This window comes from Paroedura picta, chromosome 1, assembly GCF_049243985.1.
Source record: "Paroedura picta isolate Pp20150507F chromosome 1, Ppicta_v3.0, whole genome shotgun sequence".
NCBI classification, from domain to species: domain Eukaryota; kingdom Metazoa; phylum Chordata; class Lepidosauria; order Squamata; family Gekkonidae; genus Paroedura; species Paroedura picta.
Window position 1 is genome coordinate 133,205,112 of NC_135369.1, and position 24,406 is coordinate 133,229,517.

The 24,406-nt window shown below is 42.5% G+C and overlaps 1 protein-coding gene across 18 annotated transcripts in view; it reads left to right on the top strand.

Annotated features, from left to right (window-relative positions):
* LOC143820823 (uncharacterized) overlaps positions 1-24,406 on the top strand; it is a 117,085-nt gene that overhangs the window by 68,038 nt on the left and 24,641 nt on the right. For 2 of the 18 annotated variants that reach the window (XR_013225556.1, XR_013225557.1), the window contains 2 exons: positions 6,165-6,282; positions 13,006-19,836. The exons of 11 other annotated variants lie outside the window; for them this stretch is intronic. The gene's annotated coding sequence lies outside the window, so the exon portion shown is untranslated. Of the gene's footprint in view, positions 1-6,164; positions 6,283-9,127; positions 11,229-13,005; positions 19,837-24,406 lie in introns of those variants that run through there. 5 more of the 18 variants (XR_013225558.1, XR_013225559.1, XR_013225549.1 and 2 more) reach the window with 3 other exon arrangements.

The following is a 24,406-nucleotide window of genomic DNA, read 5'->3' on the forward strand; positions in this document are numbered from 1 at the left end:
GAGAAGAATTGGTTCTTATATGCCACTTTTCTCTATCCAAAGGAGTCTCAAAGCAGCTTACATTCACCTTCCCTTTCCTCTCCACACAACAGACATCCTGTGAGGTAGGCAAGGCTGAGTGAGCCCTGATATTACTACTCAGTCAGAACAGCTTTATCAGTGCTGTGGTGAGCCCAAGGTCACCCAGCTGGCTGCATGTGAGGGAGCGTGGAATCAAACCAAGCTGGCTCTGAAGTCATGTGGAAGGAGCCAGTCCCACAGCTTCCAGCCTCTTTCCATACCACAATTATCCCTAGTACCTGGACTGACAATGCTGACATGGACAGAAGTCATGGAATGTATTTCTCCCACATGATCTTGTATCTTGTACAGTCTTGTATTTCTGGCATCACAAAGCAGGATAAGAAGGAGCCATAATGCCATACTCATACAGGCATAAGGGATAAGGGACCATCCAACCCAAGAGATTCTCTTTCAGGCACAATCTCTTCCATAGTAACAAAAGCTTGTTAAAAATTATATTTTATAAGCAGTACTATAATGAGTACTGAACTGATCCCATACAGACTGTATAGGGACTAGGGCTGGACACAACTGGAATATTCTAGTTAACTTCAGGGTTTGGTGTATTCCTGAACCAAACCCCCTGATCCAAAATGATCTAGAAACCCCAAAATGAACCAGCCAAGTTTGGGCTGGTTCATTTCACACACATATCCCCATTTAGAGGCTTCTAAGCAGGAGGAAGCAAAATCAATCCCTGAAATGATTTTTAGCCATTTCACCCTCACAGCAGGGGGCACACACCTGTCTGCTGTGAGGTTAAAATGGCTGCCAGCCATTTGAAACTTTCATTTGACTTTCCTAGGTTCAGAAGGGTAGAAAGTGAAGGTTTAAATGGCATGAAATCCAAACCAACTGGACCAAACGTCTGGGAAATGTTCAGGGGAGGCACCTCCTCCAAACCTGGGTTCAGGGAGGACATGACCCAGCCAAATACACGATAGATTTAAGATTGTGAACTGGTTTGTGTCCATCCCTAATGAGGACATTACAGGAAAACTAGGAAAAGAACAAAATTAACACCTCTTGTGCAAGAGAATAATAAGCTAATTTTTTTAAAAAAAGATCAGATTTGGGATTTGAAAAATATGAAAGGCAGTCATTATTGTCAGCACTGAACTGTGCTGTAAAATATGTAGACTTAATTATTAGCTGTTATTTTTACAGATACTAGATACCCTTAAATCTTATAGAAGACATTTTGGACCAGCTCCCAAGTCGATTGTGTATCAGCTGACAGAGAATATTGCAGTGCAGCACCTCCAGCAAACAATTCACCACAATCTGTTGCGTGCAGGTTAATTTTGTTTGTGTGTCAAGGAAATCCTGATTGTGCCATATGTATTTCAATATAAAGCAAGCATGCAAGAGCTAAATACTCTGTATTATAGCGGATTAAGCAATAAGCAGGTGTTTATTTTGTTGTGGAAGTGTTGACATGGATTTTGGAGCTAAACATATCCAATGTCTAATTAAAATAATCTTAAAGCAGACATATATATCAAAACTAAAATCCTATACCCATATTTAATTTGCTTAGCTAGAACCCATCCTGACCTACAATAAATAATGGGCTGTTTGGTGCATGCCCCTTCATCTTTCAGTGCATTAGTGCTTGTACATTAATCCCATCTAGCAATTCATGCTATTATTCCATTGCTAGTTATGGCCCAACCATTTTCAAAACTGAACCTGTCTATACTATCTCTCCTGAGCAACATGAAGAAGGTAAGAAATGATTCATAGGAGATTAAAAAAATGCTGCTTGTTCTCAAAGGTAGTCTCGTATTGTCCCAACCAGAAGGTGGGTGAGTCAACAGTACATATCATCAAGCTCTTGCAATAGTGTCTCATGATTGATACAGGCAGAGGGGATGGCACAAAGGTACCTATAGCTATCAATGAAGTACAGGCACAAATGGATAAAATTACATACATATAATATAAAAGAAACAAAAGGTCACCAAACAGCAGCAAAATTAGGGGACCTGAAACTGATGACAATGACATGAAATAGAAACAACAATGGCCACATTGGTCCATCTGTTCAAAGCCCACCCCCCAAACAAATCCACTAAAACCCCAATACCTGTACCCGCGCTTCTAAATATATTGAAGGCTGCTTCTCACTCCCCATTTTGTACTCAGGTACTAACTGCTTTAATTTGTATCTCCAACTAGATTGATAAAAGTAGGTGAAATCAATTTATCAACTATACTCATACAAAACCATCAACCCAAGTCGACACCGGTACTCTGTCTGGCTTGGGATGCCTTAATGATGCTTGAATGTCTTTGCGGCTATTTAGTGGAACTAGAAGATATTAGCCAGGTGTCATATATCATCCTTGTGCAGAGGTGCAGGCTTCATTGGCAGCAAACTTCACAAATATATTTGCCTGCTCACCACTTTATAGCTACTTCACCCTAAAATTTCAGCACACTGCTGCATATCCACATAACTGCTGTATTTTAAAAAAATGAAGCATATGATTTGCTTAAAAAGCTTAGCCACCTCAAGTGTTTGGGATGGAGGAAATTAAGACATAACAATATATAGATTCTGCAATATAATCCAAGGGGGCTGTATCTTCTTGTTCATCCAAGCACTCAAATGCTGCCCCTTTTCCTGGTGTTATGGGAAAGTGCCTAGAAGACCCTACCAACCTGTAGCAATCCAGTTTCCTAGGTAAGAGATATTCAAAGGCGGTTGGTCATTGCCTGCCTCAGCATAGCAAACCTGGACTTCCTTGGTGGTCTCTCATCTAAATACTAACCAGGCCAAATGCTGTTTAGCTCCTGAGATGTGACAAGATTGAGCAAGCCTGGGACATCCGGGTCAGGGTACATCTTTTCCTAATGGAAAAGAAATGGATACTCTTAGAATGTTTCTGTTTATACAGAAATATGGGCTCCCCATATCACCCAGAATGACTTTTCTGTCATATTTTGTAATAGCTGCTCTCAGGAAACCTGACAGATTAGGGCTTCCAAAACTACACCAGCATCAATAACAATCTGCCAGGCTACCAGTACTTTTATCTTACATGAATAAGATTTTTGCACAGTATTTATTTTCCATCAAACAAATAGGTATCTTTTGGTATTTGTCTAAAGTTAGACTCAAAGAGACCAATGGCTTTTAGTTTTTTGGCAGTCTATTTTCTTCTCTCCTTTGGTTCAGATTATGCCACTGTTTCACCCATGCATTGTAAACTGGTTTAGTTGCACAAAGCACCAGTCTAATAAACCAGATGCCCCATATTCATACAAGCAGAGTTAGATGAAGCTCCCATCTTTCTGGGTGGATCTGCAAATAAATGGAGAACAAACAATTTATTCACAGACAAAAGAAATTGCTATAATTGTGCCAGAAAACCCAAATGTCTCAATATACTTCAACATCACACAGGAAAAGACATACTGAATAGAAGCCATTTTACGTGCTTATTGTAAGCAGGCACATTAAGAACTCTGTAGTAACACCTTCACCTAATAAAATCATATCTTGCAGCTGTTTTTGCTCAGTCCAAGTACTGATTTGCTCAGATGAGGCCATATTCCTCGGAGTCATGGTCATCTGCATTGTTAAAGTGATCAACCTGTATCAAGCACAAAATCACTTGCTGTTCATTCCCTCTCTGAATCTGCAGGGTTAGATGGATGAAATTGCATTGGCTGCTTTGTGTGTGTGTCTAAGCTTTCAAAGCGGCATTTATTCAAGAACTGATTACAAATTTAGTGGTATTGATAGGAAGTCATTGAAGACATGTATAAACACTAAGTAGTAAGCTCCAACTTAACTATCTCAAACTTAGCCTCCATCCCCATTTCACTAAGTGCCCTTTCAAAATATTGGATGCTAAAACTCAGTGCAAAATTGTATTTAAACATTTGTTTACTTAATTAATTGTCCTCTATTAGACCGTTTATGCACTGGGAACTTCACTGCTCCAGCTCCTGTGCAGGAGCACAAATCGGGGGCAGATGAGGTACACCAGGCCAACTGCTCCCCCATGTGGGTACAGGAAGAGGTGGGGCAACCTGCCACAACTAAAACTCCAGCCTGCATCACAGTATGAAACCTCCAGTGCATAATCGGTCTTAGTGAAGAACATCTCTCTCTCTCTATTCTACAAACCTTAGGAAGAAAGACAAGAACCCTTTGACTTACACCCAAGAGTTTGTGCCTCTGGCTCTCACATTCCTTAAATACTTGTGAAGAATAGACTCAACTAGTTTTTACTCAGCTGTTAGCTAGCTAACTAGCAGGGTCTTCATATGACCCTTCCACATTAGCAGTAGTAGGTGACATAGTGATCCCCCCCCTAGAATATATCAGTCTGTAGTGAAGACACTGTTTCTCAGTGAAATCCCATATTTGAGCTAAGCTACTGACAACTATGATATTTTGCTTCAATATTTCCCTGCATCAGACTTAAAAAAAGCAAACAACCCATTATGTTTTGTTTCCTGGGGTGAACAAGCACCCCAGTGGAGAACCCATTAGATGTCTGGAGTTGTGCATATCTGCTTGCAGAAAAAACAAACCATAAACAATAAACAGCTGTACTTTGGGGGTGTAGTTTACTGACATTCAGACAACAAGGTCCTATAAGGAGAATGCTGTTCAACCATTTATCTCCACATTCTGCCAAAAGACATGTAATCTAGGCACAATCCCCCCTGCCCCCGATCATTTCCAAAGGTTTAGGATTGGGGTTTTTTTTTAATGCAATGTATATCAGCACCATGTTACAAAATTCTTTTAAAAATTATATCATATTTTTGGACAGAGTAGTAGCTGTGGAAAACTAATAAATAAGATGTTTGTCCTCTATATTCAAATATTCAGCCACATGCTGATTTAAAGGAATGAATAGTTAAATATGAAGCATTGCTGAGACTTGTACCTTATTAAAATTGTTACCCATCCCATATGAATGCTATTTTAACTCCAAACAGATACTGGCTGTCATCAGTACTTCCAGTGTGCTTAGAAATGTATCATATTTAATAAAGTATGAGATTTGCTAATAAGATATCAATTTAACATAGCGTGGTATCAAATTCCTATCAAATTAGTGAATCTTCTGTCACATTAATTAATTAGTTTATTAATAGAATAGAAGGTTGGTAATATGACATAAAATTAGATCACCCGGTGAGAAGGAAAATTGTTAGTACAATAAGGTTGTCAATTGCTATTACCAACTTTGATAGGTTCTTCCCCCCCCCCTTTTAAGAATTGCAAGATTGAAAAAGTCAAAATAACAACATATTAAAAATCCATCCTCTTAAAAGCATTTTATGAGCTTGTTGTCATGGCTCTAATGCGACTGCATTTCTACAAGAGAAATATAATGATGCTTTTATACTTCTTATATTTCTGCCCCTGTTGGGAAGTGGGGGGAGGTGCAGGAGCCTCACAGTGGGCCAACATTACTATAGTATTCTCTGAAGCATGATGGGTATATGGGTATATTCTTTCATAGAATCATAGAGTTGGAAGGGGCCATACAGGCCATCTAGTCCAACCCCCTGCTCAACGCAGGATCAGCCCTAAGCATCCTAAAGCATCCAGTCCTGCTGAGTAGCCACACAGAAGTCTCTGGTAGCTTCAGTTACCAACCTCCTGATAGCTTCCAGCTGGAAGAAAAAGACTGAGAAGACTGAAATGTACACACACTGGATTACTGCAATCAATGCCAATAACAAGACCAAAATGTGTCCCATTCGATGCGACTGGATTCAAATCCAGTAGCACCTTAGAGAAGAAGTTGGTTTTTATACCCTGCTTTTCACTTCCCGAAGAAGTCTCAAAGCAGCTTACAATTGCCTTCCCTTCCTCTCATAACAGATGCCCTGTGATGAGGTGGGGCTGAGAGAGCTCTGACAGGACTGGTCAGAACAGCACTGTCAGGACTGGATGAACCCAAAATCACCCAGCTGGCAGCTTATGGAGGAGCGAGGAATCAAATCTGGCTTGCCAGATTAGAAGCTGCCATTCTTAATCATTACACCATGCTGCTTGGAGTGCTATCTTTTGAGAGTCATATCTCCCTTTGTATCTAATGATGGGGTTTTTTGACTCCCAAAAGCTTGTGCTGCTGAATTCAAATCTAGCAGTTCTGCTGGAGACCAACATGACAACCCTCTGAAACTACTCTCCTATATCGACCCTGAAGGAGGAACTAGTTCTTGAGGGCTCACTTAAAGGTATTCATACATCCATACGCACTGGGAACTTTACTGCCCAGGCTCCCGTGCAGGAGCACAAATCGGGGGCGGATGAGGTACACCAGGCCAAATGCTCCCCCATGTAGGTGTGGGAAGTGGTGGGGCAACCTGCCACAACTAAAACTCCAGCCTGCAGCCTGGCATGAAACCTCCAGTGCATAAACGGTCATAAGGGGACTTGCACAGCTCTGAAATTACAAACCCTTCCATGAAAAAAACTGACTCCTGGGCTTTGGGCTGCCAAAGAAAACACGATGGCACACAGGGAAATATGAAGCATAAAACCTGCAGCATATTGAGTATTGCCTTGCAGTTGGGCTGTTTGGGTGGGAAGGGAGACATGACACTTTGCTGGGTGCAAAATTTGGCCACAGCTTTATTGTGGAACAGATATTGGCCCCTTACCTGGCACAGAACAAAGGAGCCTTTACCCATGGCACTTGCTACAATAATTATCAACCACAGCATCAGGGAGCCACCCGTTTCCTCTCCTGGGAACAATGGATCTCCTCTGCTGCTGGGCTCAACCAGGAGGTGTTCTAATCTGACACGCCAGGAGAGGTGCAGACCTCTCCTGGCCCATGCCAGGCCACCTGGCCCTGCAAGCTTCCAGCCTTCCCTTCTGGGTTGGTGTCACCCCCAGGCCACCTCCTTAAGGAGGCCCTATCCTAAGGAGTTCAATCCCCCAGAATGCACTCCCCTAAAACAGGCTCCTTACCCGTGCCTAAGCCGCCCATAAAAGCTGTGACAATAAATTCAACCAATAAACAGGAATAACAAAATCCATATCAACATTATCCAGAACCATAACCAGAACAGGGTGGGTGGCTGGGTGGGAGCCACATGGCTCTGTGCCTTTGGAAGGGGAAAGGCTGCATGACGCAGCCCCACGCCTTAAATACATGTGGCTGGTCACGTGCCCTCCCCATCCAGCACCTGCACACCTGGCCCATGAGACAACTGCGTGAACACATTATTATTATTATTATTATTATTATTATTATTATTATTATTATTATTATTATTATTATTATTATTATTATTATTATTATTATTATTATTTAATTTTTGTGCCTCCCTCCCTCTGCCCGCCTGCCACTTCATCAATAGCAGTGTGGGGTAAGTTCCCAGATGTATTTAAGGAAAATGCGTTTTAAACAGTCCAAAGCATGGATTCACAGGGGGGGGGATCACATTCTCAGATAAATTCAAGTGTATGCTGCGCATTTGCAAGCTCCACTTTTCCTCCTCTTCATGCTTCAGTGTGTACAAAATCATGGCAGGAATAGGTTTTACCACTCCCTCCAGCTGAAGAGAACATTTGTGTGTGTGGGGGGAGGGGGGAGGATACTTGAGCATGATTTCAGGGTTTTTGAAACTGCACAGTGGTACATGATTATAGCAAGCGTCTTTACAAGGCCATTTTTGTTATATGCCCATGAATACCTTCTTGTTGAGCGTATTCAAGGTAGAAAAAAGCCCTGAGAACTGGGAACTTGACTGTTCTGTTCAGAAGAGTGTTATATTCAAACTTCACATCACATATGTCCCCCCTCCAACATTATTGACAGTGCAGGACATCAAAAGCCAAATCAAAAACACTCAGAGTAAAACCGAAGAAGAGATCTCAGGTACACAAAGACAGCACAGTTGGCTTTGGCTCATACCCTTCTGAGTTTGCATGCCATGCAATCATAAGCAGTGTTACATCCTTCTAAATCCATTGAAGTCAATAGGCTGAGAACAGTAAAACTCTGTTGAGGCCTACGATTTGCTCAAGGCCTGCTGCTCTAGAGAAGGCTGGATTACTCACTTTGTTTTTCACTGCTACCTGACACTTTCTATACCACCTAACATAACACTGGGTTGAATTTCTGAACTGCATGAATGTTTGTTTAAGAATGCACTTCCCCCCTTAAAGGTGCCCATTTTATGTCTGGTAGCATGTGCATAAAAGCCCAACATGGACCTGTCCCTTTCACTGAAGCAAACAGAAACCCCCTGGACAAGGAAACTTCGCATGTGCACTGGAATGCTGTGTGTGCCAGAAACCAGCATTTAATGGTTCATTATATAGAGAATTTGCTTATTCAGAGTAAATATTGCTAACTATCAAGGCTATGCTTTGTGCTTTCCGACTATTACTTTAAAGAAAATGTGCAGTTACATATATAGTATTCCAAGGGCTGAATGTATATATATACACACACACACACACATCACTTCTTTAACAATCACTTCTTTAGTATCAGTTGTGTAGACAATCCTGTCATTATTTAATTTTAATTTTTTCCTTTTGTATTAGATATTTGAATGCTGGAACTCAGTTTTAATTAACACCCTCTTGTACTCTAAATAAAAGCTCCTGAATTAGTTTAATGATTGTTCTCAACAATTCTTGGAAAGATGGTGGAAGCTTTTCGGCCTATTGTTAAAAGTAATTTAGACGTCGTATTAATGGTGTATTGCCATAATGCTTTTTGGAGACCCAGCAAGGGATTAAAAGCTTTTTAACAAGGTGCTGTCTAGACATGTGTTAAAACAACATTTTCAGCTAAAAGGAGCTTAAGAGCAACAAGGGTGGGATCTCCTGATTCAACATTAGGTACAATGAAGTTCCCAAGATTTATGTGTGTGGAATTACAAAGAGGAATTAGTCAAAGAAAATGGGCAAGAATGGGCCTGCTTGTTGCTGATTAACTTGCAATCCCTTTGTATGCATTTTTGTACAGAGTTGCTTCTATCTGTAGGATTTCTGTAGAGATTTTACCCTTAAAATGAACATTTGAGGAAAAAACAAGAGGTTTTTTTTTTGTCTCCTCAGAAGCTGTACAGGAAAACCACAAAAATGCACTATACAAATATGTACTAAGTACATCTGTCCTCAGGATGAAACAAGAACCACTGTTTCCTTATAATATAAACAAAAAGTTATTGCTTATTTCTCAAATGCTGCATTTCCCATAACCTCAACAGTCTGACATAGAAAGCAGTGAGTCCTGATCCTATGTCCAAGTCAAGTCAGTATAATAAATCCCAAAAAGAAAAGGAACCATTAGTACAGAAAGTTTCCATGAAGAAAAATAGAGCCCTTTAAAAATCCCAGATGAGTTCAAGAAAGGTCACAAAAAGTGGCATTTTATATTAAAGACTCACCAGGCATTCTGAACCTTCATCAATATTGAAAAACAGAAAAGTGCAAAACTTGGTCAAACCATCACAATCTGAAATGAGGTATTTAGTTCTGGTCATGACATTGCTGAGCTAAAGTAAACAAAAAACAGTGCGGAGGGGCAGGAGACCTGCTCACCTACTATTTCTTTCATTCTCAAACAAGGCTACTCATAGGGGCACTGCTAAAAAGGCAGCCATAACCTTTCTGCTATTTCTGTAAATATCCCATCAAATTTAAACATTAGCTACAGTAGCACATCTCAATGTTAAGGGCAAAAGGAGCTCCTCTGGTTGTGCTTTGAAATCTGAAAATGCTTCTGCAGTAACATCTGTTCCATTACATAAATTTGTGAAGAACGAAAGGCAAACAAAAACAACAGTTGAGGGGAAAATGAGTCTTTTACCTTTGTAAGTTCGTTACAAGCTGTAGAGCACGGATTCCTAGTTAGGAACAAGAGCCCCCCACCGCCATTGTGGAATCACAGAAAAAGGAACAGGCCCCAGTTCCCACAAATATCTCTTCCTCTTCTGGGATCCTGAAGTGATCTCCTGCTACAGAAGCTACCCCTTTCACACTTCTCTTCCTTGAAATTTTCTGGAAGGGTTCAGACTTGATCCAGGGTTATGCATTTGCTCACTGCTGGTATAGATACATTACTGACCAACTAAAACTATAACTTATCAACAGATATTCATCCTTTTCCACTTGGTTGAAAGCCATCTACAATGGATGTGGGGAGAAGAGTGAGATCATACCCACTTTTGCCATCGATAAGTGTCATGAGCTCATCGCTTCTACATGCACATGATCTAGAAACCTTCAAAAGGCACCCTGTGCAAATAACCTACACTGCGACATCTCTCTTACAATATGTATATAAGAGATGCAAAACTCTTTTTAGAAAGGAATATCAGTGTGGGAGTGGAAACGGAACCAGAGAAACTCTATGCATGTATGCTTAACCCTTTCCCTTAATTTTAAAACACATACACACATTCCTGCAACTTTATCCTTGTTGGAGTTAAAGGAAATAAGCAAGTTTTTTAAAAAAGCACATGAAATCAGGCAGTTTTGTTTCCTTGCTTGTTTCTTTTTATTTGTGTATAAATTTATCTTTCCTCTTTTGCTCTGTTTTTTTTTTTTTTTTTACATATACGGCATTTAAAGTCATTTTGCACATTATGCCAATTATGCAATATTTCTAGGCAATTATTGGATACCAGACATTCATTTTAACAACAATATTTCTATGAAACTTGTTAGCATGAAGAAAAAGGAAACTACAATTATGTCTCAAGTATGGAGAAACATAAAAGTGCCCCTCCTGCAGACTCAAGGACTCATTTCCCTCTGTATTACTTAGCCTTTTCTCTGCTTCCTTCTCTCTTTCCCCCTCTGCCAGTCAACCTGTCTTTTGTATGCACCTCATCTTCAGCTGAATTTTTAAAATTTATACTCCACCTTTCTCCCCAATGGGTCTCCAGGCAGCTTACATAGCTCTCCTGTCCTTTATTCTATCCACACAACAGCCCTGTATAGTAGATCAGGCAGGGAGTATGTGACTGGTCCAACATTACACACAAAACGGTGATTTGAACTTGGGTCTCCCAGACTGTCTTTTGTGTGATGGCTGCTGTTGAATAGTAACAAGCAGCTAGACCTGACAGTGGATCTGTCTTGTATGTTCATGTCTCCAATCTCTAGATTTAAGTTTCTACAGATGGGACAATGCTAAGAATAGATATATTGATAAAATCCTGAAGGAAAAAAAAATGTCATTTAGGAATATTTGGGGAAAAGGATGAAAAACTCCTTCCCTGCTTCCTGTATGATCTTAAAGGATCATTATTGAGATGCACAAACCCCCCCCCCACAACCCATGAATGCCTTAAATATGACTATTCAAACATATATACCCACATTAAAAGCATGCTGATTTTAAAATTTTAATATAAATATGTCTATTTATATCATCAAAAATGGGTATCAAAAATCATTTGAACTATTTTACCACAGCCTGCCTTTTCCATACAATCTAGGGATTTGTCAAGGAAGAAGAAAAGTTGGCATTTTGGAGAGTTCAGAATTCGAATACATTCTTTAAACACTGCTGTGAGTCACAGTCTCTAATGGCGTGACAATTAACAACTAGCACGGAGCTTTTATTCCAATTCCAGGTCGATTCAGTCCCTGCCATCTCCACGGAATGCGATTTCCATTTTGATTTTGTCCTATTTAAATTTTCCCTATGCGACAAGCATGATTGATTGGGAGTGACACTACCTTTATCCTACAATATCCTAGAGTAGTTTTAACCTTCAATATTTGAAGAATTGGATTGAGAAAACATGAGAAAGCATGTGGAGCAATGGCTGCTTCAAATTAGATGCTGACTCCATGACAGAGAAGCCCTGATTGGCCAAGGCTGCCTAGGTGACAAGCTTGCCTTAAAGGGGAAGCCACTAATTTCTCTTAGAAGAAGCTCCCAGAAGCCCTAACATTTGTTGGTAGAGATTTGCCTTTTGGTTTTTTTCTCCCTCCTCTGCTGTCTCCAATCCTCTCCCCCCCCCTTCAAGAAAAGAAAGAAAGAGGCTCCGGCTGTGCTTGGCTCCCCCCTCCCCTTCTGAACTCCCCTAAACATGTGCAGAACACTTTTCTGTTTCAATGGGGGGGAGAAGGAAGACCCGAGTTCAAATTGATATGAATTCAGCAGGATCCACAATGGAATAAACAAAGTAAGTGCAGGTTCAACTCAGGCTGCCACTGGGTGTTTGCGACAGGCAGTTTGCCCTGCCGCTTCCTGTATCCTCAAGGGGGGAAATTTTCCCCACTGTACCTGTTCTGCCCCGGATTTCTGCCTCCACACAAGGAAGCCGGGGTAGAAAGGTTCTGCCACACGGGAGGGGGGGGGCAGCTGGGGCTGTGTTTTTCTGTTTAGGAATGTAGTAGCAACATAAGGAGCAAGAAAGCGGCCTTGTGGAAATCATTGTTCCATTTTCTGAAGATAAAAATGCCTTTAAGTCTTTGAATTAATGCGGCTAGATGTAAGCCAAGGTGCTGTACGTGTAATGAAAACTGAATACCATCCTAAAGTTGCTAATGGGATCTAGGTAATGGGATCTCTTTGATAATGGGATCTAGATAATGGGATCTCTTTGATAATGGGATCTGGGCAGATGGAGAAGGCATCCCATTGGCTTAAGGCTCCATAAAGTAACCTGTGTTAATGACCAGTGTGGATGGTGGTGGTGATAAGACTTCAGCTTCCTGTTGCATACATTTTTTGTATGTGTGCAGGCTTGAAAAACTGAATGGAACAATTGCCAGGCTGAGGTTTGAATAGGATAAAGTGCCCAAGATGTCAGCTTGCTGAGTAGTCCCTAGCTAGAGTTCACACAATGGGAATATTCTAAGTTGTGCAGATCTATAGTTAACAATTAATTTTGCTTTGACCCATGTTATCAGACCTAAGTCTTCATCACAGGGAAGGTGGGCACTTACCTGCTTCCTTTTCTTTGATTCTGCAGTTCATGGCATTGACAATTCATCCCTGTAATGCATTCAAGCTGTACTTCCAAGGGTGCTCAAAACAAGGAAGAAAAGAAGGGAGTAAGTGAAAGGAAGAAATATAATGCAAAAGAAAGGGGAGAAAGAAAGGAAAGCTCAGAAAAATAAATAAAACAGTTGTTACTTGGTCTGTCTATATTTGAAGATATAGGTTGTGACAACATACATATTTCCCCTCAAGTCCCTATCATGTATTGTGAAAATAGTAGCTCATAATCAAGCTGGTTGTGTTGTTTTCAGTAAGTTTTTTCCCCCAGTGATCTGTATTTGTCATGATGGATGTGTGCAACTTGGCTTCCTGTAAAGCACTGCAGCTGGATAGCCATGGTAATAACAAAAATGGATGACAAGAGACGCAGTCCAATAGAGAGGAGAGACCATGGAGTTATTAGAGACAGCAGGATGCAGATCGTATCAGGAAACTGGATGTCAGAAATACATAGGAGCAAATCTGTTCCCCATTCTATCAATACTTTGGGGATGGCTGACAGGGAAAAAAGCTCTGAAATGTCCCCCCTTTCCCTGTTCTCTAATTCTGTTCATCATTTCTTCTGCTTTACCTCATCCTGTAAGGAACAATTCCTCCTGTTGATATACTCTCCCCAAAAGACAGAAAAAGGAGGATGAAAGAATTTATGAACATGATAAAAGAAGGTTTATTCTAAGATGTGCTATGGAAAAATGCTGTTCATAGTTGGCATAATTTTAGCAGTAGTCATAACACTGTGATGTCTTTTTGTGTTGATATTTTCTTGTTAAACCAATAAACAATGGAGTAGTTAGAGTGTCAAACTGGAAATAAATGTATGTATTTATTTGATTCTTATCCCACCCTCCCATACAGCTCAGGGCGGTTCACAGGAGACATTGCAGGAATAACACATAGAACAGTCTAAACCAGTGGTTCTCAACCTTCCTATTGCTGAGACCCCCTTTGGGCTGCTGCCGCTGCTGTGCCACCATGTCGCTACAGCGGTGGCGGAGTGAGGGCGGGGGGGGGGGGTGGCACGTCTGCGGCAGCATGGTGGCGGCAGCATGGCAGTGGCCTTCCCGACCCCTGGGGAAAGTAGAGCCCTGCTGCATCAGAACACTGGGCCATCTAGCCCAGCATCCTGTAGGGCCAACAACCACAACACAGATGCTAGGCCGTTCCTCTGAGGTTTCCTGCTACCACGGGTATTCAAAGTTTACCTATCTCTGGATGTGGAAATTCCCCTAGTCATCATAACTAATAGCCTCTGATAGACCTGCTATGAATCTCTATAATTCTCTTGTAAATTAGCTCTGCTATAGCCACCACTGAATCTACTGACCATGAATGCCGCAATTTAATTGTTTGTATTTCTTTTTATCTGTTCTGAATCTACTGCCCAGGTTTATACACGCAACAGACCAAGTTGAAAATGTTATTTTGCGTTCTTCTAATGAGGAACTAACTGCCTGAAACAGATTGGGAGAAATAATTTGTCTCTTCCACATGTTATAATTATTGGGCTTCTCACTGGTTTTGTAGTTCTTCCCTTGTGGTACATTGTATCTAAATCTTAGTCACAACACTTTTTCTTAGATTAGCTTCTCACAAAATATTTTGTGACTGGGTATAAATGCCTACTTACAAATGCCCACCTACAAAGTTATATTATTTATAAACAGTGTGTGCAAGTGCAAATATGTGCGTGAGTGTGCACATGCATGCATAATGGCGTGTTTATTTATTTTTGGATTTATATCCTGCCACTCTCCAGAGACTCATGGCAGCTTATAATAATAAAACTTTATAGATCAATAAAACCCCAATAAAACCCCCAACAAACACTCCAAGATCAGCAGCCAAATATACCCTCTACTCCTTAAGACTAATTTAGGGGTGGGGTGCAAAGATGAGCATGTCCAGCCTGAGGAGGGGCCACGATGATCTTGGCTCTGGTTTTGACGCAGGACCTGGAGGAAGAGCTCTGTTTTACAGGCCCTGCAGAACTGTGATAGTGCCCTCAGGGCCCTCAGCTCTCTGGTGAGGTCATTCCACCAGGCTGAGGCCAGGACTGCAAGGCCAGGCATACTTCCTTAGGGCCAGGAACCTCCAACAGATTAGTACCTACAGAGCGAAGAACTCTGTGCAGAGCATAATGAGACAAACTGTTCCTCAGGCTGGGCCCAAGCTGCAAATGGCCTTAAAGATCAATGCCAAACCACTGAACCTGATCTGGGTCAGAACTGGCAACCAATGCAGATGCCTCAGCACCAGCTGGATATAGGTCCTCCACTAGTGAGGACCCAAGTAGCTGCATTCTGTACCAGCTGTACAAGGGCAGGCCTGCATAGAATGAGTTACAGAAATCCAATCCAGAGGTGACAGTTGCCTGGATCACTGTGGCCAAGCAGTCCAATGACAGTTAGAGTTCTACTAGCCTTGTATGGTGAAGATGAAAAATGTCGTGAGGCTACACCTGTGACCTGGGCCTCCATTGAAATCACACCCAAATTTCTGGCTAGTATCTTTGCCTGGTGCAGATGACAAAATTCAGTATGAGCTACCCTCATGACCTGGACCTCCATAAATAAGAAGGAATCCAGAACCACACCCAGATTCCTTGCTGAGGACAAGTTGTTAAGCTGAACCCCAGCTAAGGTAGGTAGGCACACTTCCTGTCCTGCACATTCCTGACCATCCACATGACTTCCATCTTGGAAGGATTGAGTTTCAGGCAACTCTGCTCTAATCATCCAGCTAGATAGGGAGAGGTTGATAATCTCCCCTAGAAGGCCTCCTATCTGCTGGTTCCTCGACTTGAGTAACCAAGACAGACAGGGATCAAGGTGGCAGGTGGGTGCCCTCACCGATCCCAGCAATTCATCCACTTCGGTTTCTGAGAGCTGCCTGAATCCATCAAACATATCCCCCTGTGCTAGCCAATAGGTCTTTACTTCATATAAGGGGGGCAGGAAGATCCCAGCAGAACAACAAGACCTTATCTGCCAAAAAGCTTGCTAATGCCTCACAGCCAAGTGCCAATTGACTACTATGTTGGCGCCCCTCCTTGAGGGCATTCAGAGATCGAATTACCCTAAATAATTGAGCCAGATGAGAGCTCATGGACACGATAGAGGCAGCATAAAACTCTTGTTTAGCCACCCTAACCACCATCTCATGTCCTCATAAGTGTGCAACAAGATATTCTTGCCATTTCATCTTGAGTCTTCCTCTACACTTGCTCTAGCCATCTCACTTCCCTTTTCCTCTCCCTTAGCTCTCTGTATACCATGGAGCCAGTTACAGGTGAGGATGGAGAGGGCGCCTGGGAATAATCTTGACAATAACGGCATACAAATGGGACTGCCAGTCCTCCACTATCACTGCCAATGAGTCACCAGGATGCATAAGGTCCCACAGAGCATTCAGGAAACTAATCACATCCCTGAGTGTCTGCAGATGAGCTAAAATATGCCTGCCACCCACAGGTGGTGCCACCTCCACAGCCCCGTACAATTGACAAAGCATCATTGAACAAGGCATACTTTACTGCACACGATTTGGGATCAATGGTGTTGTTAATCGACCCCATGAAGGGGTTCCAAAACCTTACCTGAAAACCTGCAGCTAAATAGGCTCCCACAGCCTTGTCTGGATATGCCCATATCCATTCCAGCAAGACATCCACCCAATCCCTGTCATGCCACTGGCCTCTTATGTTGTCTTTGTAATGGCAGAAGTCCCTTCAGTCCCCAATCCCCATCCTTCTTCCTGGAGGATCAGGCTCCATGAAAGGAAGCCCCCGTCTCACCCCCTTGTTTGCAGGAGGACACAGAGTGCCCTCCTCTGCATATCTTACACCTGTGCTTGAACTGGCATTTCCATTGTTATAATACCAGCACACAAGATCAGTTGCTGGCCCCACTTGTCCTTATCTCCTCCTCATGCTGCCTCACACAAGAGCCCACCCGCACTATCCAGGTGTCACTGTGCTTGAGATCCCACCTTGCTGGCAGCTCCTGAAACACCTGGTCATACTCCATGGTCACCTCATCCCTGGCAAGGGAGCTGAGATAAGTTGCAAGATAAGTGCCACCTGCATTCCTGGTAGGCTGCTGTGATTAAGGCCATGAACTTGGTGTATCACTGAAGCCAGTTGGTAAATGACCTTTCACGCTTCGGTTTCTCGCTCTTCTTCCTTTTTCTACTGATCCCAATATCACCACCCTTGCTTTGCCTCTTAACGAGGGCCATCACATCCATGAAGAACCTTCTAGAGCTCTTTCCGACACTTTTGCTGCCAAATGTACCTCCAGGGGTGCCTCCATATCCATATACCAACCTGGGCATTTCTGTAGCCCTGGATCAACTTCTTCCTCATCCAACAAGTGGCGGACTTCATCCTTGCACTTGTGGAGCCAAGCTGGGAGAACAGGCGTGAAACCACACTCCAGCCAATACAACCCTTCACTCAGATCCTCGAAACACTCTTCCCAAGAAGATGACTCACCCAAGGAAAGGCTGCGGTGGGATGTCCACTGATGCTTGTGCTCCTTCTTTGATTGCCTCTTCTAGCACTGGACTCCCACACCTGTACCCTCATGGGTTGACACCATGGGCTCTGCACTCTCATCCTCCCTGGCCGACTCTGACATGCTCAGGCTGTTAACCAAGCTCCCAGTGGTGCTACCCCCATGAGCTGGGCCACAGCCTGCAAATACCCATGCCCAAAACCTTTCTGGTCCCCTTTTGGGCTTTCTGAGCCACTGATCCATGTCCTCCTGGCCTGCCTGGAGGCTGCCCACATCCCAAACTCCCTCATGCCTGCTCTGCCTGCCCTGTTCCCCCTATGGGATGCACTGGTTTGGAGTCCTGGCAACCTCCCTCTGCTGGCCCAAGAGCTACTAGTCCCTTTTGCCACCTCATTCACCAGACCCTGGTGGTAGACGGGGATTGCCTCCATCTTTCCCTTGTGGAGCCTGCCCTCCCCCCTCACTGGACAAAGGGCTGGGACCATCCACATCAGAGGAGGAGAAGATGCTGCTGGTTGACTGGGCCCTTTGCACGCACAGTCCCTTAGCTCCTCTGACCTGGCCTGCCAGCCCATTGGCTGACATCTTGCTATCAGGTTAACTGCATGGGCCCACCCCCAGGTGCTGCCACCTTCCACCCTTAGGCTTCTCTCCGCCCACCATCCACCAGGCACTGCCATGGACAAGCCCTCCCTGGCCTGCAAGGCACTTGCTCTGCTCCCCACATTGTCCTGAGAGCCAATAGGCAGCCTTGGGGCTTCTGCTGCTCCCGCCAGGCCCCATCTGCCCCATGCCATTCCAGGCTGAGAAGCCAATGAATGCTGCCAAGGCATTCTGTTTCTCCTCACCCAAGATCACCACTGCTAAAACAGGAGGGGGTGGGGGCCAACCCCACAAGCCCCAAGACTGGGAATGGCTGCCCTGTCCCTCCATAACCACTCTGGAACATGCTGCTCCAGAGCTGCAATGGGTGAAGAGGGTGAGCCAGGCTATGTGCCCAACTGAGGTGTTATGTACGCCTTGTGGCTGTGCATGCTCACAGGCCTGCCTCCAGCCACGCTCCATGTTCGCTGGCCTACCGCAGTGTCAACAGGAGGCCCTAGTTTTAGTCAGGGCTGCACATACTTGAAAGAAAGTTACCAAGGAACCACCATCAGAACTTATACAGAGAGAACAATGAAACATTTGCAAAAATATGCAAAACATTATGCATATTTATGCATTTAGAATTATAGATTATATAAGACTGGTTACAATCCAATTACTTCATTATGAAACATTTCATTTTTTTCTGTAAGTATTAACTGGATTGACAATGATTATGATGAATTGATCTACCTTCCATGTGTTTCCTACTTCAATATATCATGACTTAATCCCTGTTTAAATGATAATGTTGCTATTATTCATTGTAGATAATTTATGTGAGTGAGTCATCACTTCACAAGATAATACAAAAATACCCTTTTGAATTTATGGCAAAAGATATATTTTTTAAAACCAAAACTATTATAAAAATGTAATTGAAAGAAACAAAAGGTTCCATAAGAGTTTGTTGATATTTTACAATTTGGCCAACATTCTTTGATTTGTGCGGAATGCTATTAACATCTTGCAAGGTTGCCTTATTGGATCACAGTGTGAATTAAAGATATAGGAAAGCTGAGATGTGATTATTAGAAGTATAATCTGTTCCACATAATATATTTCTGGCAAGGGATTGGAGGAGGTGCATCTCATGGCTAAAGTGCCACTCAGCGCTTAACACCCACTCCCCACCCATGAGTGCCTCCTCCTCCAACCAGCTTGCCTGTCTGTCCAGTGGCCAGCTAATCACCTTCTGGCCCCCACCCCTGACCACCCCCTCCCCCTTCCACTTCCCTCTGAGGCTTGGAGGCTGCAGATCTCTGCTGCGTGAAAGCTGCCCCTGCTGGTGAGTTCCATAACAGCTGCCTGCCGCCTTTCCAGGTCCTGGAACAAGAAGAGTTGGTTTTTATACCCTGCTTTTTACTACCTGAAGGTGTCTCAAACCTACTGTCACCTTCCCTTCCTCACTCTGTGAGGAAATGGGGCTGAGAAATCCTTGACAAGATTGTTACATGAGAACAGTTCTGACAGGACTGTAACTAGCCCAAGGTCCCCCCACTGTCTGCATCTGGAAGTGAGGACTCAAATGCATCTTTCCAGATTAAAGGCTGCTGCTTGGTGTGGTGGTTAGGAGTGCGGACTTCTAATCTGGCAAGCTGTGTTTGATTCCTTGCTCCCCCACCTGCAGCCAGCTGGGTGACCTTGGACTCACCACAGCACTGATAAAGCTGTTTTGACCTAGCAGTAATATTAGGGCTCTCTCAGCCTCACCCACCTCACAGGGTGTCTGCTGTGGGGGGAGGAAAGGGAAGGCAATTGTAAACCACTTTGAGACTCCTTTGGGTAGAGAAAAGTGGCATATAAGAACCAACTCTTCTTCTTCTTCTTCTTCTTCTTCTTCTTCTTCTTCTTCTTCTTCTAACCACAGGCTCTCAGTTTCCACACAAATCAGGTAAGTGCTAGTATTTCCTTGCACAAAAGCCAAGATGCTATTGCTTTCTTGCAGATTTTTAAAAAACCTGCAAGTTTGTGAGACTATTTTAAATTTCTGAACCACAGTATTGGGGAATACAGCTTTAAGTATACCTCCCCCCCAGCTATTTGTTGACCAGCAATAAATTTTGAATCTCTTATTTGCTCTGTGAGATCAATGACGTGATAAGGCATGGGGAGAAAGTTTAAACTCCCCTAGGCAACATAGGCTGTACCCTCAATTTGTATTTGAGTCCCAAGGACCTACTGTTTTAAAAAAGTGCTTGAGAATTCTGATTCAATGAACTTCCAGCATCTGTTCTGGTTTGGCACTAAGCTGCTTGCTTAGGCTGTTGAATCGATCCTTGCATAGTTTCTGGAATTTATAATGGTAGATACAAATGAGCCAATTGGCTTTAAAAGGTGGATATCTGAGTAAATGGGAACATTGTTAAATTATAGACTTCTGAGAACTCTGCTAGTTCCTTTGTCATATTTATGCCTACAATTTATGTATCTTTTCCTAAAGCCCAAAAGGTTTTTGATACAATCTTTTCCAGTTTTTTTTTCCTGCTGGAATCTTTTCCAGACATTTATAGGCAACAAGGAGGCTGAGCATCTGATATTAATAGCCCTTCTCCTGGAACACCAGAAGGTCTTGTCAAGGACGTCTAATGCCTAGACTATCAAGAGGCAACTTTCTGGTATCTTTCCTGAAAGTTTTTCATGGGTTGTGATTTCACCCAAAAATTATACCTCATATATGCTTCCACTAGCCAGTCTTGCTTCTGTTTCTTCAGTTAATGATCACTGCAACATAAAGTGGTTGTAAAAAGGTAAAGGTAAAGGTATCCCCTGTGCAAGCACCGGGTCATGTCTGACCCTTGGGGTGATGCCCTCTAGCGTTTTCATGGCAGACTCAATACGGGGTGGTTTGCCAGTGCCTTACCCAGTCATTACCGTTTACCCCTCAGCAAGCTGGGTACTCATTTTACCGACCTCGGAAGGATGGAAGGCTGAGTCAACCTTGAGCCGGCTGCTGGGTTTGAACTCCCAGCTTCATGGGCAGAGCTTCAGACAGCAGGTCTGCTGCCTTAACACTCTGCGCCACAAGAGGCTCTTTAAAGTGGTTGTACTTGTCAGTAAAGAATACATTCATGTTGTATTGGTCACATATATAGACAAATCCTGGGATAGCTGGAATTGCACAGTTTTTGTGTAAGAAATCAGATTATAACTATTTTACAGTATCTAGTAGTAAACGGTTAAAGGATTGCAGCTGCAGATAAACTCCGGTCCCCACTGGACCTCTTGGGATTTCTAGACGAAAGAAGACTGGTTGAAGGAGGATACATATGTGTAAACTGTTTCTATAGCCTGGAGGTGTGGCTGAATGACAAGTCCTTTTGCAAGATGACAAAACCAAAACTCCAATGAATGAACAGATACAGTGCTGTGAGAAAGTCCATTCTCAATAAATAAATAGCACAACGACTAATTGTGTATTTGCCCAGCTCCAGTTGTATTTCTATAGAGCTTGTGCAGAAGAAATTCCTTCTGGATTATATTCATATTCATTTTGCTACATAAATAAACTGCTGTATCACACGCCTCTAGGGAATAGCAAGAAAAGTGACTTCAACAGTACATTTGAAATGGATGAATCAGACCCCTGCACCAGCCACAAGAGGACAGGACCAAGATTTGTACAAGTTTGGCTGAACTGTGGAAATTCTACAGGGATGCAGATGGCTCTCTGTTTTCTCTTAAACTCGCTTTGTGGTGAAGTTTTTTTGGGATGATCATATTAAAGCCTAGATGGCTGCCACGTGTGTGGGACATTTGAAGAAGAAGAAGAGTTGGTTCTTATATGCCGCTTTTCTCTACCCGAAGGAGGCTCAAAGCGGCTTACAGTCGCCTTCCCATTCCTCTCCCCACAGCAGACACCCTGTGAGGTGGGTGAGGCTGAGAGAGCCCTGATATCACTGCCCGGTCAGAACAGTTTTATCAGTGCCGTGGCAAGCCCAAGGTCATCCAGCTGGCTGCATGTGGGGGAGTGCAGAATCCAACCCGGCATGCCAGATTAGAAGTCCGCACTCCTGGGGGGATTCAGACACCCTGTAATATCTGTTTCTTTACGTTATTTCAATATAATGATATTCTAATGCCAATTTAGAAAAATATTGAAAATGTATTTGTGACTCAGGCAAGGAAGCTGGTTGCTACTGAGGGACTTGGACAGGAGAACTGTGGGGAAGCCTGCTAATTTTAAGGCGCCATTGCCTCTTCAGCAGTGGAGAAACCATGCAAGTCTGTCCCCATGTAAAAACTAGCTTTGTTGAACATAAGTGTGTTGATTTTACTTCACTGAGAAGCTTTACAGTCAGGCTGATTGAATGGCAGCATCAATACGATTAAGTCCAATGCCTTTCACTAGATTTGGAAATAGTGTTCTGCTTATCTGAGCCATATTGAAGATATAACATATCCAAGATATAACGTATCTTACCAATCCATTCTGAGAAGGACCTTGCCAGGGATGGCAGAAACAAGATGTTTGAGTTAAGCTACACAGTTTTGTTGAAAATGATAGCTAGATGGTAGAAAGTCAACAGAACACAATGCTTCAAATAGCTAGTTCTTCAGGGAGCAGCAGTGCATCAGGGATAAGTGTGTTTGTAGGAGGATTCTGGTTGAACCTCCAGCTCAAAGGATCCAATCATATGTGATGTGGAAGAACCCAAGACCTGCTTCCAGTGAAAGGGCACAATGTCCTTAATTGGCCAGTAGTCTTCAAGGACCCATGATGAGTAACAGATGAGCAGATAATTAAATGAATGGAGTTTGCCGTGTGATTGGGGAGTAGTGCCACCAGAATCCACTTCTCCTTTTTATGCAAAAATATTATCATCCCCATTTTTAAAAAAAATTATAATCCTGTTTTCAAAAAGCATTTCTTAGGTGAATCAAATGGCTGTTTCAGGTAAGGTAGTATACCCAATGACTCTACTATATTTGATTCTGTGTTTCCTTACCATAGGATTGAGATGGTTGCCAGTTAATTTCTCGGCTTTCCTGCAAGCTTTATGAGCCCTGGCAAAGTTAATCCTCCTCCTCCAGACACTTCTCTGAAGCATTTCTGACCAAATTCTGTTTATTATTTCTTTTTCCACTTTTGGTTGACTTTTTTGAGCAGCTCGATGTTTTTGTGCCAGAAACAGCAAACAACTGGAGTTACTGCTAATATATAACCTGAAAGATATGCCATATCTTTGCATATTAATGGGGTCTTAGTTCTAATGGGATCCCCTTAGCATATTCTTTCCTGACCTTTTAAACTGCTTTAGTCATCAGAGAGGAGGATTCAATGCCAAAAAAAAAAGTTCAGATACTAATTTGAAATCATTCCAAAGAACACTAGTTAGCAGAAACCTTCCTCTAAATATAAGGGACAGCATGGAATGATTGCTGGTAATTTTTTAAAGAAAATATGAAAAATATTCAGGCCACAGTGGAGACATGTCATAATTTTCCTGAACATTATCAAACATCTTTGATGAAGACAAATTTTGCCAGCTTAGTACAGCATTTATGGAAATGTCCTTGAACAGAGAAACAATGTTTAAAATACTTCTTGTACATTTTAAACTGCTGAACAAATATGCTCAGTGTGATATGTCCACATTTAAAATGTAATATTTATATAATTTTAGCCTTCTCATTCTTTCTTCATCAAGAAACCTAATAAATGTGTTTTTTTCTTTTAAAAATTCCACTTGCCAGCAATAATTTAATGCATTCCATGACTTCATCGGCTGCAACTGTTGTGTGATGTTCATGACTGGTCAAAGAATCAAGGTCTGTTCTCCAGATTGCTTTAGCAAAGAAGCAGCATTAAATACTACATGAGACAGCATTTATGAAGGATTCTATCATTGTGGGTCATTTCATAGAACCTCGGCTGCATGCCAACATTGATCCTTTCGGAAACTGATCATGTGTTGAAGTGCTCATTTGGCTGCTTCACCACTTCCTTGTTTCAGTGCAGAATGAACAAAAATATGCTTACCATCTCCCATAGTGCATGGCTACCTGAGTGAATGGCAAAGTCTATAGATCACCGCTTTGTCATACAGCCACTTTCAGTACAGTATTCATCTAATTTCTCCAGTAAATTTCTTTCTGGTGTTGTGTATCTTAGGGGTAAGGGTGGGCAGAAACCAGTTGATGAATTAAAGTTCTTCACAAATTTTGGCTGGCTTGTAGTTCACAAAGTGATGTCCACAAACTGAACCACTG